The sequence below is a fragment of the Mirounga angustirostris genome, unplaced genomic scaffold (genome assembly GCF_029215605.1).
Source record: "Mirounga angustirostris isolate CCGP_5_RB_7025 unplaced genomic scaffold, mMirAng1.0.hap1 SCAF_9, whole genome shotgun sequence".
Classification (NCBI taxonomy): Eukaryota; Metazoa; Chordata; class Mammalia; order Carnivora; family Phocidae; genus Mirounga; species Mirounga angustirostris.
In genome coordinates this window covers 110,121,324-110,135,988 of record NW_026991717.1, presented here as the reverse complement: position 1 = coordinate 110,135,988, position 14,665 = coordinate 110,121,324, and positions in this window count along the sequence as shown.

Below are 14,665 nucleotides of genomic sequence, written 5' to 3'. Positions count from 1 at the left end.
GGAAACAGAACGTGGCCCAGGGTAGGCAGTGAGACAGTCTCCCTGATTCTGCACAGGACCCTGCACCAACCAGCTCCCCAAGGCCGGGCACAGAAGTCAGTCCCTTGCCCTGATAGGGCATCCTGATGAACACGGGCAGTAGTAGCCTTGGGGGGGGTGGGGGTTGGGGTGGGGGAGACACAGCATGGTTGTGGCTATGAACAGCCAGGGACAGGAGCCTGAAAAGAACAAGGCAGAAGCCAGGAATTCCAAAGCTGACAGACTGCCCTGTGGGCATCGTGTGCATCCCATCGGAAAATGGTGATGGTAACCAAGTGTCAGCCTGGGCGGGGGCTTTGGAATCATTGCAATGTGATCCAGGGGACATTTGGAGTACAAGGACCAAGAGCCTTTGTTGTGGTGGGTGAGCTCTCTGGACACAAACCTTGTACAAATAGATAATGTGCAGGTACAAAATCTCGTCCCTATTAGAATTTTCTTGCTTTTTCTTCCTTGTTTTATCTATCTTGTCTACATACCTCTAGCCTAGTTAATATATGTGGTCTTACCTCTTCTGTTCACAAAACCAGATCTTTTTCTTCTTGATTTTTCTCGGCTCTATCTGCCATGGAGTTCTGACTTACTCCAGGTAATCTCCAGTTGTCCGAAGCAAGAATCAACCCCTGGACTGAAAAAGCAATTGATCAAAACTTCCATGAATGGTTCGCTCTCTGAAGTCGGTCTCAAAGACCTGTCATTTGACTCTGACCCTACCGACAGGTGACCAGAGGCAAGTTACTTACCTTCTTTGAGGTACAGTTGTCTTTGCGTGTGAAATAAAATGATCTCCCTGAGGCAGTGAAGGGGCACCTCTCTCTGACTGTCCAGTGCCATGTACGTGGTTTGGGTGGTTACTCTTCTTTCCATAGGACACATCCACATCCTCCCAACATAGGTTCCAACCTGCTGATCTCTGCACTAATCTCTCCGCCTCCTCTCCCGGGGCCTGGATCCCTCTTCTGGCATTTTACTCCTGCAGGAATCCCTATTCTCCACTAGGTCATTCCCCTCAACAGTGAACACATGCTGTAATAGCTCCCAGCTTAGAGAAAAGTTATCCTCTCTTGACCCTGCATTTCTCTTCCGCTACAGCCTCACTTTTCTGCCCCTCTTTGCAGTAAAAGGTTTCAAAAAAAGGTGTCTGTACTCACTCTCCCCACTTCTTCCATTTCCTCTTGAGATGGCCCCAAACAGGCTTTTATCCTCACTACTTCACAAAAGCAGCCTGATTAAGGTCACCGGCGACCTCACTGCTGCAAATCCAGTGCTTCAGTCCCATCCTCCTCTCCTCTCCTTTTGGCAGCGTGTCACACGGGTCACCCCCCACTTCTTGAAACATTCGCTCCTGGGACACTGCCGACTCGCTGGTTTTCCTCACACCTCAGGTGCTCGCCCTGCCTCTTCCAGATTTCTAAATATGGCCTGCCTCAGGGAGCAGTCCTCTTTTCTAATTATGTTCACTCTCCAGGAAATCTCCAGTCTCATGGCTTTAAATCACATCTGTCTGCTGTCAGTTCCTTGTACATGTCTCCAGAACTGTGCATCCAACCACCTACTCACATCCCCACATCTCACTCTTACTTACCTCCACATCCACTCTGCCGGCTGTGTCTTCAAATAGATTTAGTATTCAACTTCTCACCTCCCAGCCATCGTGATCTCTCTCATCAACTAGGACAGGAGATATCTATACTAGCCTTCCTGTAGTGCATTACTACGTGACAGCAAGAGTTATTTTTTAAAATCCTTTTAAACGGTAAGTCTTATTACATCATTCTCCTGCTCAAAATCCTCCAGTAGCTTCCTGTGAAAATGTAAAAGCCTTCAGGCCCCTTGTGGTCCACCTCTCACTGTATCTTTGGCCTCATCTACCACCACTCTCCCTCTGCATCACTCTGCTCCAACCACACTGGCCGACTCACTGTTCTTAGCCTCTGCCAAGTGTGCTCACAGCTCAGGGCCACTACATTGTCGTTCCCTGAGAGTAGATCGCCCCTTGTAACAGTTCTCTATTGCTGCAGTAGTAACAAATCACCACAAATCTAGCAGCTTAAAATAACCCCACTCATTATCTCTCATTTCTTTAGGTCAGGAGTCTGGCATGATGGCCTGGGTTCTCTGCTCAGACTCTCCCAAAGTTGAAGTCAAGGTGTTGGCTGCTGGGCTGGACGTTCTGGAAAAGAATCTGCCTCCATGCTCATTTGGGTTGGTGGCAGAATTTGACTGCTTGTGGCTCTGGTACTGTGGTCCCCATTCCTCTGCCTCTCAGCATCCAGAGGCAGCCCACAGTCCTTCTCACGAGGTCCCTCCATCTTCAAGCCAGTGACCATGTGTGCCGAATCCTTCCGCTTTGAATCGTGCTGACTTCCTCTTCTGCTCCTGCTTTTTGCTTTGAAGGACTTGGGTGATGGCATCAGACTGACCCCCATATTCTTGGATAATCTTCCTATTTTAAGGTCAACTAATTAGTAACCTTATTAGTCCCTTTGCCATGTAACACAACATAGTAACATATTCATGAGAATGACACCAGGAATGGAGACCCTGGGGACCAAAATTCTGCCTGCCATGCCTGCTCTCTCACTTCAGCCATTTGGCCATGTCATCTAAGTCTCTGGCTCCCCCGTCAAACAGTGACCCCCTCCATTCTGCCCTCCTCTCTAATTCCTCTCCCTGCTTGCTTTTCATCATAGCACTTATCAATGCCTGTATTTCATTAGTTTATCATCCATTCTCTTCACTTGATTGCCAGCTATATGATGGCTGGGACTTTGTCTGTATTATCTATTGCTATATACACAACAGCTAGAAATGTGCCTAGAACATGGTAAATAAGCACTTGTTGAATAAATGTAAAGAAGTGAATGACACTTCACCTCCTCAGTAATCCAGATTGGCTATCTTAAGCAATTGACTGGTTCTCTGTTTCTTAAAATACCTTCTAACATTTTATCAGTTATCAGTTAGCAAGTATTTGGACACTTTCTACCAACTCTGCTGTTTTAAGCATCCCCTTGGCTATGCTGAATCTTGCAGTTGAAGAACTTTTGGTTTTTCATGGACTCTTAAAACATTCTAAGGGCAAAATAAGACAGTTGTAGGGGTCTGCCTCTTAATCTATAGCTCTGATGAAAGAAGTATCCCATTCCTTTATTTTCCCTGATTAACTTGAATCTGTTTGAGGTCCCATTCTCTTGGTTAGTAGGAAACATCAAGTCCTTATTATTCATGGATGATTCAAAAATGAAATAGATACCTTCCTTAGGAAACTTACTGTTTAGTAAATTTGATTAGATGTATTAATGATACATCATTTTTATATGTCTTCAGTATACAAATGTTTTGAGTGATAAATAAAAGATACTGAAAACATGCTTTGGGAGTATGTGGTGGAGAGAAATAGTGGGCATAGAAATTAATTCTTGGGACTGGGCACTGGAGCTAGGATTGCATATAGGCCAGATCTTGGTGGATGGGTAGAGCCTAGGCAGCTAGTGATAGAAAAGGCAGGCAGAGTTGGGGAAGCAAGGTGAGAGCATAGTGTGCAGAAGGAAAGACAAGGCTGTATGGAAGGAACTGGGAGTGGTGGGAAAGAGCAAAATGGGGCAAAAGAAAAGAAATAGCCCCATCACAAACCCTACCTCCAAATCAATTTCAGGTTGTAGGTTCTAAACATCAGTAGCCAAAAATAAAACTTCTGTAAGATAATATAGGGCCTCTGGATGGGGAAAGGCTCTCAAAACAGGACAGCAAACATATACTCATAAAGGAAAAGTGACAAACTGGACTTCGTTGGATTTAAAAAATCTCTGTTCATCAAAAATGTCACTAAGAGAGTTAAAAGGCAAGCAACACAGTGGGTGAAGATATTTGCAACACATATAACAAGGAACTTACATCCAGAATATATAAATAGCTTCTATAAAACCATAAGAAAATAATAGACAGCCAGCCACCCCATCCCTCCCACCCCCCACCACTCCAGCAACCCTCAGTTTGTTTCCTGGGATTAAGAATTCCTCATATCAGTGAGGTCATATGATACATGTCTTTCTCTGATTGACTTATTTCACTCAGCATAATACCCTCCAATTCCCTCCACGTCGTTGCAAATGGCAAGATTTCATTCTTTTTGATGGCTGCATAATATACCTGTGTGTGTGTGTGTGTGTGTGTGTGTGTGTGTGTGTGTGTGTATACCACATCTTTATCCATTCATCTGTCGATGGACATCTTGGCTCTTTTCACAGTTTGGCTATTGTGGACATTGCTGCTATAAACATCGGGGTGCACATACCCCTTTGGATCCCTACATTTGTATCTTTGGGGTAAATACCCAGTAGTGCAATTGCTGGATTGTATGGTAGCTCTATTTTCAACTTTTTGAAGAACCTCCATACTGTTTTCCAGAGTGGCTGCACCAGCTTGCATTCCCACCAACAGTGTAGGAGGGTTCCCCTTTCTCCGCATCCCTGCCAACATCTGTCATTTCCTGACTTGTTAATTTTAGCCATTCTGACTGGTGTGAGGTGATATCTCATTGAGGTTTTGATTTGGATTTCCCTGATGCTGAGTGATGTTGAGCACTTTTTCATGTGTCTGTTGACCGTTTGGATGTCTTCTTTGGAAAAATGTCTGTTCATGTCTTCTGTCCATTTCTTGATTGGGTCATTTGTTCTTTGTGCAAGACTGTTGAATCACAGATCTGTACCTCTGAAGCAAATAATACATTATATGTTAAAAAAAAAAAGAAGGGGCGCCTGGGTGGCTCAGTTAGTTGGGCGACTGCCTTCGGCTCAGGTCATGATCCTGGAGTCCCGGGATCGAGTCCCGCATTGGGCTCCCTGCTCGGCGGGGAGTCTGCTTCTCCCCCTGACCTTTCCCCCCTCATGCTCTCTCTCTCTTTCTAATAAATAAATAAATAAATCTTAAAAAAAAAAAAGAAGAAGAAGAAGAAGAAGATAGCAGGAGGGGAAGAATGAAGGGAGGGGGAGTCGGAGGGGGAGATGAACCATGAAAGACTATGGACTCTGAAAAACAAACTGAGGGTTCTAGAGGGTTATAACATAACATAATTAAAAAAAAAGAATTACAGATTTGGATTAAAAAAAAGAAAATAATAGACAAACCCAATGGAAAAATGGGCAAGTGATTTGAATAGGCATTTTATAAAAGAGAATATTTGAATAAATAATAAATATATAAAAAGTTTAATTATTCATGGGAAATGCACATTAAAACCACAATGGGATAACACTTCATACTAACTAGAACAGACTAAAACCTAAGACTGATATATTAAGTTTTGGGAAGGATATGGAGCAAACCAAATTCTTATACATTGCTGGTGGGAATGGAAATTGGCACAAACACTTTAGAAAATTGAACATTATGTACTTACGTTAAAAATACACAGACCTTATGATCCAGCAGTTCCACTCCTATATGTACATCCAGCAGAAATATATACACTTGAGTACCAAGAAATGTGTACAAGCATTATTCATGATAGCCTCAAATTGCAAAGAACCCTAAGATTCATCAACAGTAGAATGGATAAATGAATGCTGTTTATTCATGTGATGGAATGCTAGACATTCAAGAAAATGAACAAAATATAGTCACACATAGCATGAATAAACAATATAATATTGAATGAAAAGAAGCCAAAAGTTTTAAATATATGATACCATTTAAGTTAGTTCAAAACAAATTGTAATATGATATTCAGGGATAGTGGGTTTTTAAAAAAATTTTTTTATTGTTATGTTAATCACCATACATTACATCATTAGTTTTAGATGTAGTGTTCCATGATTCATTGTTTGTGCATAACACCCAGTGCTCCATGCAGAACGTGCCCTCTTTAATACCCATCACCAGGCTAACCCATCCTCCCACCCCCCTCCCCTCTAGAACACTCAGTTTGTTTTTCAGAGTCCATCGTCTCTCATGGTTTGTCTCCCCCTCTGATTTCCCCCTCTTCATTCTTCTCAGGGATAGTGTTTATGTGATAAAACTATAAAGAAACAAAAGGAATGACTACAATAAAGTCAAGATGGTAGTTTCCTTTGTGGGGGTGGTAAGGATAGAGATTAGGAGGAAGTTGTGAATGTTCTCCCTTTAATCTGGGTGGTAGTCACATAGGGCTTCACTGCATCTGTGCTTTATATATATATATATATATATATATATATATATATATATATATATATAACCAAAAATGAAAAAGAAATAAGCCTAGAAATATAGATTTAAAAAAGACTGTTCTAAACAAACAAAGAGGCTGTTCAATATCTGGAATGGTAGACTGGGTCTGGATTTTATTCTGTGGGCTAGGGAGCCATGGAAGTATTCATTTATTAGGCAGGAAGATGATCTTTTTACTTGCACAATAACACTAACAAATCCAAATAAAAGAAAGTTTTTTTCTATAATACCACCATTTTTACTTCTAAGTATTTTGTTTACCATCCTATCTAGGTAAGTGGATAAAACTAGATACAGTTTTAATTTACAATACTTCTCAAAAAAAAAATAGAACACAGAATGTTCCATATCACTAACAAGTCATCATAATAATTTTTATTGACTTTATAATATTCATTTGAATGGGTTTACCTTAATTAACTTAGCCATTCTCTTACTATTGCTTTAAATTCATTCTGACATTTCATTATTATAAGCAATACCTCATAGATATCGTTTCCCCATTGAATGGTGCCTTAGAACATGTTCTCAGAAATATTATTTTAAGGTGAAGGATTATGAATATTTTCATGAACATTGATATTTGCAGATTATTTTCCAGAAGAATTTTTAGTAGTTCAAATTGCCAGCCACTGTGTATGAGTGGATTCATTCATTTAGTCATTCAGCAAACATTTATTTATTTATTTATTTTCATTCAGCAAATATTTAATAAGCACCTATTATATTCTGGCGCTATCTCTGCTGTCAGAGAGTTTAATGTCAAATGAGGAAGACAAAAATTGACTACAACTGGGGATCTGGGGAGGGTCCCCCTGAGGACCAGATCCGCATAGCCCATTAGTTGTGAAATGTGTCATGACTGTGTGTTTCAAAAGGTATGAAAGCCCATTGGTGGTTTTTGAGCACCAAAACAATGATATGATTAGAATATGAAGGGGATGAATATGATATGAACAGAGTGGAGCTTTAGAAAGATGGGTATGGCATCTGTTGTAGGAGAGACTGGCTGGGGGAGTGACTGATGCCAGAGAGAATCGTGTGAAGCTTTGGGGTGAAAAGAAGTGAGGGTTCCCAACTAGGAAAGACCAAGGGCAAAGCAAGAAGGGGAGAAGATATAAGTTACTGTAATGCTATTTAACAAGCTAGGAGATAATGCATAAACCATGTAAAATGTCATAGTACAAACACAGAGTGTAATCAGACCATTAGGGTTGACAGTTCCACACTGCAGATGGCTGAATCACTTTTGGGTCTAATTTTGACACATGTCGGTCATACTCCATGTCATATACAACCTGATGGTTAGACAATCATGTGGCCCAATTAGTGTGGCTGTGGGAACCTGAATGCCTATATTCCTAATTTTTGTGTATTTGAAAATATGCCCCAAATGATACTCAAAGATAGCTTTTTGCATCCCAAAAATATTGTGGTTTTCCCAGGATGCTGCTGGCCTGGCACCATAATAGACTCTAGCTGTCTGATACATTTGCTCTTGCAACACCATTACAATTTATTGCTGAAAATGAACACAAGTGGCATCAAAATGCTCCCCAACAGCTTTTACCAGCTCTCTTCATAAATCAAGGGGCCATAAATCAGGCAGATGTTAAACATCCGAGTTGAAACTGCATCTCTAGGTCTGAGCCCAGAGTCTGCGCTGATATGTGGCTGGGAACCATGTATGCTTATCTTCTCTGCCAGAGCAGATGGCATAGCACTAACCAAGAATTACAGACTCGGGATCCTGAAATCCCACAAAATTAATGAATTGTAAAGTTTTTACAGAGACTGGGGAAATGGAAGAAGTGTAACTTAATGGCTTGGTTTAGCAACCCTTCAGCTGCTGTCTGTTCTGCTTCTTTTTATGGGCAGTGGCCGTTGAGATCCATTCAGGCCAACACTGTCCCTACGCTTGTGTGTCTCTGAGGGGGTGGCATGAGTCAGCGCTAAAAGCTTCCAAACCATCACAGTGAGATTTTGAATGTTCAGGAGACTTCAGCTTAATTTTAATAATTTAATGCCTTTAAAACCAGAAGCAAGTCCCGAAAAACTGAGCTCTACCTAAGAGAAACTTAGCTGCCCCTATTTCCCCGTATTCCTGTTGGCTGCCTGTTAATTTCTCTAATGTCTTCTTCACCTGTCTTCGCATAATTTATCATTTTCTTGCTTTCCTCACTATTTTCTTTCTGATCTGTGAAACTAACACTTATTTTCTTTCTTGTGTGCCTCTTGGAACCTTGCAAACTCAGTCAAAAATCTTCGAGGACAATATAACTATCATTTGTTGAGAACTAACTATGTTCCAGCATTGTGCTGACTCTTTACATATATTATTTCTGTGATATTTTCACCATCTTTTACCTAAGACAGTAGAAACTCAGGCTGCTTAAGTAGTATTAAAGTTACAAATTGGTAGTGGCTTTTCTGGTATCAAAATCTCTGGCTCTAAAAACTTATTTTTGTTTCCATGTTCATTGTCTACCTCTCACCAAAAATGTAACAAAATAATCTGAACCCAATTTTGCTCCCTTGAGGATTTGGAATGTTGGATGCTTTATCAAATTTATTTGCACATCTGCTCTTCTCACAACAGCTTCTGTCCTCAGGAGGGGTTAACGGCTTGCAGGGTTTCAAGCTGCAACTCTCTTGGACTCAGAGGTCTGGCTGAGGTTTTTCAGAGATGAAGGAAAATTCTCATTTGCTCCAGGCTGCAGACTTAGAGCAGTTTTGCTACTTAGTCTGGAGCCCATCCTGAAGCTGAAAACCATCACTAACTGTGCCCCCAACTGACGGATAAATCTTGCTGTCATCATGCTTGTCACTGACCACATCTCATATTCCCTGGGCTGTGCCCTGAAGAAGGATTGCCTCTCCAGGTGGCTGTTTAGGCCCGAATCACTGCTGCATACATCATGCCGGCAAATCAGATCAGGCGAATTCATTGCACATGTTGGGGAGTGATTTCGCCAGATAAAATACATAATGTGCCACAGTTGATCTACCATTCACTCACCAGAGTGACCTCTCCGAGAGTGGTCTGCTTGCTTAGTAGGAAAAGGGAGGGCTTAGTGGAGGAAAAGGGAACCACTATGAAGCTAGTGTTGAGTCTACTAAGGAGAGATCCTAAAACAATGCTGCATTAAAAAAAGCTTTCATCTTTTTATAACAATAGTTTTCAAACAGACTCAAAGGAGAGAAAATAATAAAATGAAGCTTCTTCTGCCCATAAATCATATAATAACAAATACTAATATAATCATTATTAAGATATTGTACCATGAAAAACTTACAACAATGCCCAAAACTTCAGGGATCAAATCACACACAAAAAAATGAAGAAATGATTACTAGGTTGGTATGTCTTATACAATGGAGTATACTTGATTAAAAGTTCATATTCATATTTGTATTTCCTTCTTCTCATTGAAATACTGTTAAAAGTAATTCCCCAATCATCTGTTATTGCTCTAGAAATTTTCATATAAAAACAAGCATATATAGTATATTAAAATTTTTGTTACATCTGCTTCATTTATTCCTAAAAACCTACTTTTGGGGCTTAGAAATAGGATATCAGCTTATAGGCTTCATATGTGCTGGAGAAGAGAAGTAACAAGAGTCAAACTCAAACTTCCTGCTGTTTTTTCTCAACAAATAGATACACATTCATTTGTTTAAAAATGTTTACTGAGCGCCTACTATAAGCTAGACTCTGCCAGGCACTAGCAATAAAAATAGCAAAAAGAAAAATTCAGGGGCACCTGGGTGGCTCAGTCATTAAGCGTCTGCCTTCAGCTCAGGTCGTGATCCCAGGGTCCTGGGATCGAGCCCCACATCAGGCTTCCTGCTCGGCGGGGAGCCTGCTTCTCCCTCTCCCTCTGCTGTTCCCCCTGCTTGTGCGCGCTCTCTCTCTGTGTCAAATAAATAAATAAAATCTTAAAAAAGAAAAAGAGAAAAAGGCATCATGGTGTTGGAAAGAGCATTGGCTCTGTCGCATACTAGGTGCTCACCAAATGGTCATGAACAATATTCATAACAATGAAACTATAGTTATTACATACTATCAGGATAAGGTCCTGCCCTTAAGAAGTTTTCAACTTCATTGAATGAGGCAGACATTTAAAATCATAGGTGCATCAAGGTTATAAACACTGGGATGGAATTACCTTTGGAGCACAATGGGGAAAGTAAAGAGGGAATTAATTGTTTCTAGGATGGGTGATAATTGAACCGACACAGTACAGACACAGTAGGGGCCCTCCAGATGGGGGCTTGGGGAGCAGGGGTGCAGGTTGTGGGGACAGAATGGCAATCCAGTGGAGGGAAGGGCCTGAGTAAACGCACAAATCTGGAAAGGTATGGGGAGTTCATGGCACTCCACATAGGTGCCATCACTGCACTGGGAAGTAGACATCATTGTTTTTAAGATTTTATTTTTTTGAGAGAGAGCGTGAGCAGGGGGAGAGGCAGAGGGAGAGGGAGAAACAGACACCCTGCTGAGCAGGGAGCACGACGTGGGGCTCGAATCCAGGACCCCGGGATCATGACCTGAGCGATAGGTAGACACCCAACTGACTGAGCCACCCAGGCGCCCTGGGAGGTAGACATCGTAAATAGCATTTTATGCCTTTGAACTGTAGCCTGTGAACAGTGGGGAGCCAATGAAGAATTTCAAACAAAGGAGTCCAAGGATTATATCTGGGAGCTGTAGGTGATGTGGGTATCCATAGTACCCAGAATAGCAAAACCTAGAAATTGAAAAAAAACGTTAAATAAATATTACATCTCCATAAGGTTTGAGAGAGACTTGTTATAAAAGCTGAAAACTATTAGTAATGAGAGCGCATAAGGATAATGCATTGTCACTGCGTGCGATCAGGTGCCTTCCCATTGATCTTGCCTATAACTAGAGTTCAGTGCTTGCTCCCCTTCCGAATTCCTTATGTCCCTGAAGTCTGTCATGGCCTCCCACCCCAGACACCAAAGCTGGACCCTTAGGGTCAGCCTGGACTCCTCCTTCTTCAGAGTACCCCTGGCTCCCTGTCCCATCAAAGATCTAGTAAAGCACTGAGTCCTACCGATTTTATCACCTAAGTGTTGCTCATATCTAGTCCTTCCTTTTCCCCCACTGAGACTGTCTTAGCACGGGCCTTTATCATCTCTCACCTGGATGAAGACCTCCTAATGAGATGGCCTGCCTCCCATCACCTGCACACCCTGATCCAATCTGGTGACTCCTTTGTTTGTAATTCCTCACAGGCTCCCCACTGCTCACAGGACACAGTTTGAAGGCACAAACTTGTGTATGATGTGGCCTCCTGTCTACCCCCCACTTCAGTCACGGTGCCTATGTGAAGTGCCCCGATCTCTCCACACCTTTTCACCTCTGCATGGACTCTAATGTGGATACCCAGGTAACCTCGCTCAAGGGGGCCCTCATGGTCCAGTCTCAAAACATGATCATGATCAAAAAACATAGTCCATCAACTAAAAAGAAATTTCCAATAACTAAGTTTTGTTTTTGTTTTTAATTGCTATCCTTGGACATTTTAAAGGGACTCAATCCTGAGAACCATTTCTCTTTTTACAGCCCTTTTCTCTTCCATCCATTTCCCTTGTATGCTGCAGATACTCCCCATGTCTCTTCAGAGGCACCCCTGCGTAGCCTTCCCCAAGCCCTGGCTCTCATGCCTCCATCCTTCTGTTCCCCCTTCTACCTCGGTTCTGTGCTGCAATAGGCCAGAGGACTGGAGGGCCAGAGCAGGCAGCAACTGACCAGACAAAGCCAGATACCTCTATAGTGAGCAGAGAGAGAACAGACTGGAAATATATACAACTACAATTTGGGTTTCATTACATGAAGATGAATAAGCCATCTGTGATGATGGACACCTCTCTCCCCACGGATGTGTATGTCATAATCATTTCATGTTTATTTTTGTTGTAGGCAACTTTCATCTGTAGATGGCAATGCCAACATGATAATGAGCCAGGAAAGCTTGCTTACTGGAAGAGGGCTTGAGGGCAGCTTGTGTTAGGGAAACTGCCTCTGCCAGGAAGCCGGGACTGTCTGTTCTCCTCAGAACTCGAACTCCACGCTGCTTTTGGTCGGCATCACCTGTGGCACTTTAGGGAGGTGTTTTGAAACTGGCTTTTCCGAGGGTAAAGAACAGAAAGGCAGCGAGGGCTGAGCCAGCAGACTGCTTTGGCTGTGGGGGGCCCCTTTGCTTTGGTCACGATTTCTGACTTAGCCTGGCTCCTTGCCTAACTACTGGCTCCAGGAGCTCCAGGGCCTTCCAGTGTTTCTGTCATGTTAGTTTTGGGTGCTGTTTGCTTATCTGGACTTCAGCTTCTCTGCTGCCCCTATCTGCTATTCTGAAGGGCCCTACTCCTGGCCAGACGGCTCAGAACCTATGAGAATTTAGCAGCAGGAGGGGAGGAGCCAGTTAAGGACATGCTGAGGGAAGAAGGGATTAAATGGCCCATGTTGAGCTGGAGAGAAGGTAACTTAGGAGAGACTATATAGCATGTGGTTTTTGACCTTGGTGGCACATTGGAGTTACCTAGAGAGTTAAGAAAAAATAAATAAGGATGCTTGAGCCCCAAACCAGTTGAGTTTAAATCTTTGGGGTTGGGGCCTGTGGAGGCCAGCCTTCAGGATTGACCCCACCCCCCCCACCCCAGTGATCCTTCCCCTAGGTATTCCCTCCCACAGAATGTGGGCAGAACTTTGTGACTTTCTTCAGACAGAATAAGATGGAAGTGAAAGTATGTGACTTGCAGACCAGGTCATAAAAGACACGGTGGTATTGCCTTCTAACTCTCCCAGATCACTTGCACTGGGGAAAGCCAAAATGTCATGTCATGGATAGACCCATGGAAGGCCCATAGGTGAGGAACTTTGGCCAGTGGCCATGTGACTGAGTTTGGGGGTATATTCTCCTTCCCCAGCCAAGCCCCAGGTGATGGTAACCCCAGCTGACACCTTGATTATAGCATCATGAGAGATGCTAGACCAGAACCACCTGGCTAAGCTGCATCCAGATTCCAGACCTACAGAAACTGTGAGATGATACATTTATGATTTTTAAGCCACTAAGCATGGGGTGATTTGCTGCACAGCAATAGATAATTAATACTGGGCTGGAACATCTGTAGTTTTGGGGGTTTTTTTTAGGATTTTATTTATTTGACAGAGAGAGAGAGCACAAGCAGGGGGAGTGGCAGACCGAGGGAGAAGCAGGCTCCTTGACAAGCAGAGAGTCTGATGTGAGGCTCCATCCCAGGATCCTGGGATCACGACCTGAGCCATAGGCAGATGCTTAATGACTGAGCCACCCAGGTGCCTGCATCTGTAGTTTTTACAAGTTTCCCAGGTGACTCAGAAGTGTAGTCACTGGTATTAAGGATTGAATGAGAGGAACCTGGGAGTCACTGGGAGCTGTGGAAGGGAACGGATACCCGCCAGCCACTGGGTGTCAGTAACCGTGTTACACACTTACATCTAGTATCTCGCTGACTTCACCATACTTTCCAGGAGTTACATTGTATCATCCCTACTTTACAGAAGAGGAAACTGAGGTTTAACAAAACAAATTTGGCCAAGTTAGAAAGACTAAAACCTGGGTCTAGCCTTATTTAGAAGCCTCTACTGTTTCTGCCTGATCCCCTGAGAGATAGGTTGGACCAAAGAGAGAGATCTGGTTCCTGTTGAGCCAGGAGCTGAGCCAGGAGCCTGCTTGTTGGTCTTTTGTACCTGGATTCACCTTATCAGCCTAAGTGCTCATCCGAAGGAGTGCTGATTACATGCTCACCAGGGATGTTATGTGCATCAACAACTAGCCCTCAGTAAATGTTTGCTGGGGAAGCCTGAGGCAAGAGCTGTTTTGCAGAGAGGAGGCTGGGCTAAACTGTGCAGCCCTATCAGCCACCATGACCCAAGTGGGGCTTTTCCCTTCACTCCTTGGAGATCTGTGGGCCTAGGGTCCTGAGCTATTCTTTCTGGCCACACTAAGCCACCATTTAACCATGATTACTAAGCCTGAAGCCCTTTACCATTGCTACCCACAGTGTACTAATGTGACCCCCTGGGTACCAGCTGTGTCTGGGCTCCAAGTCACTAAACATGCACTGCCAACCCTGCCCATCTGTAACCCTGGGAAGTCTGCCTTGCATTAAAGGTGATTCTGGAATGAAGTTTAGAGAACAGCTAGCCTAGAAAAAGTGAGAAAGCACATCTCCTCCAGTTGGAACTTTATAGGAGAGTTTTGTTTTTTTTTTTAATTTTTTTTTTTTAAGATTTATTTATTTATTTGACAGAGAGACACAGCCAGAGAGGGAAGGAACACAAGTGGGGCGGTGGGAGAGGGAGAAGCAGGCTTCCCGCCGAGCAGGGAGCCCGATGCGGGGC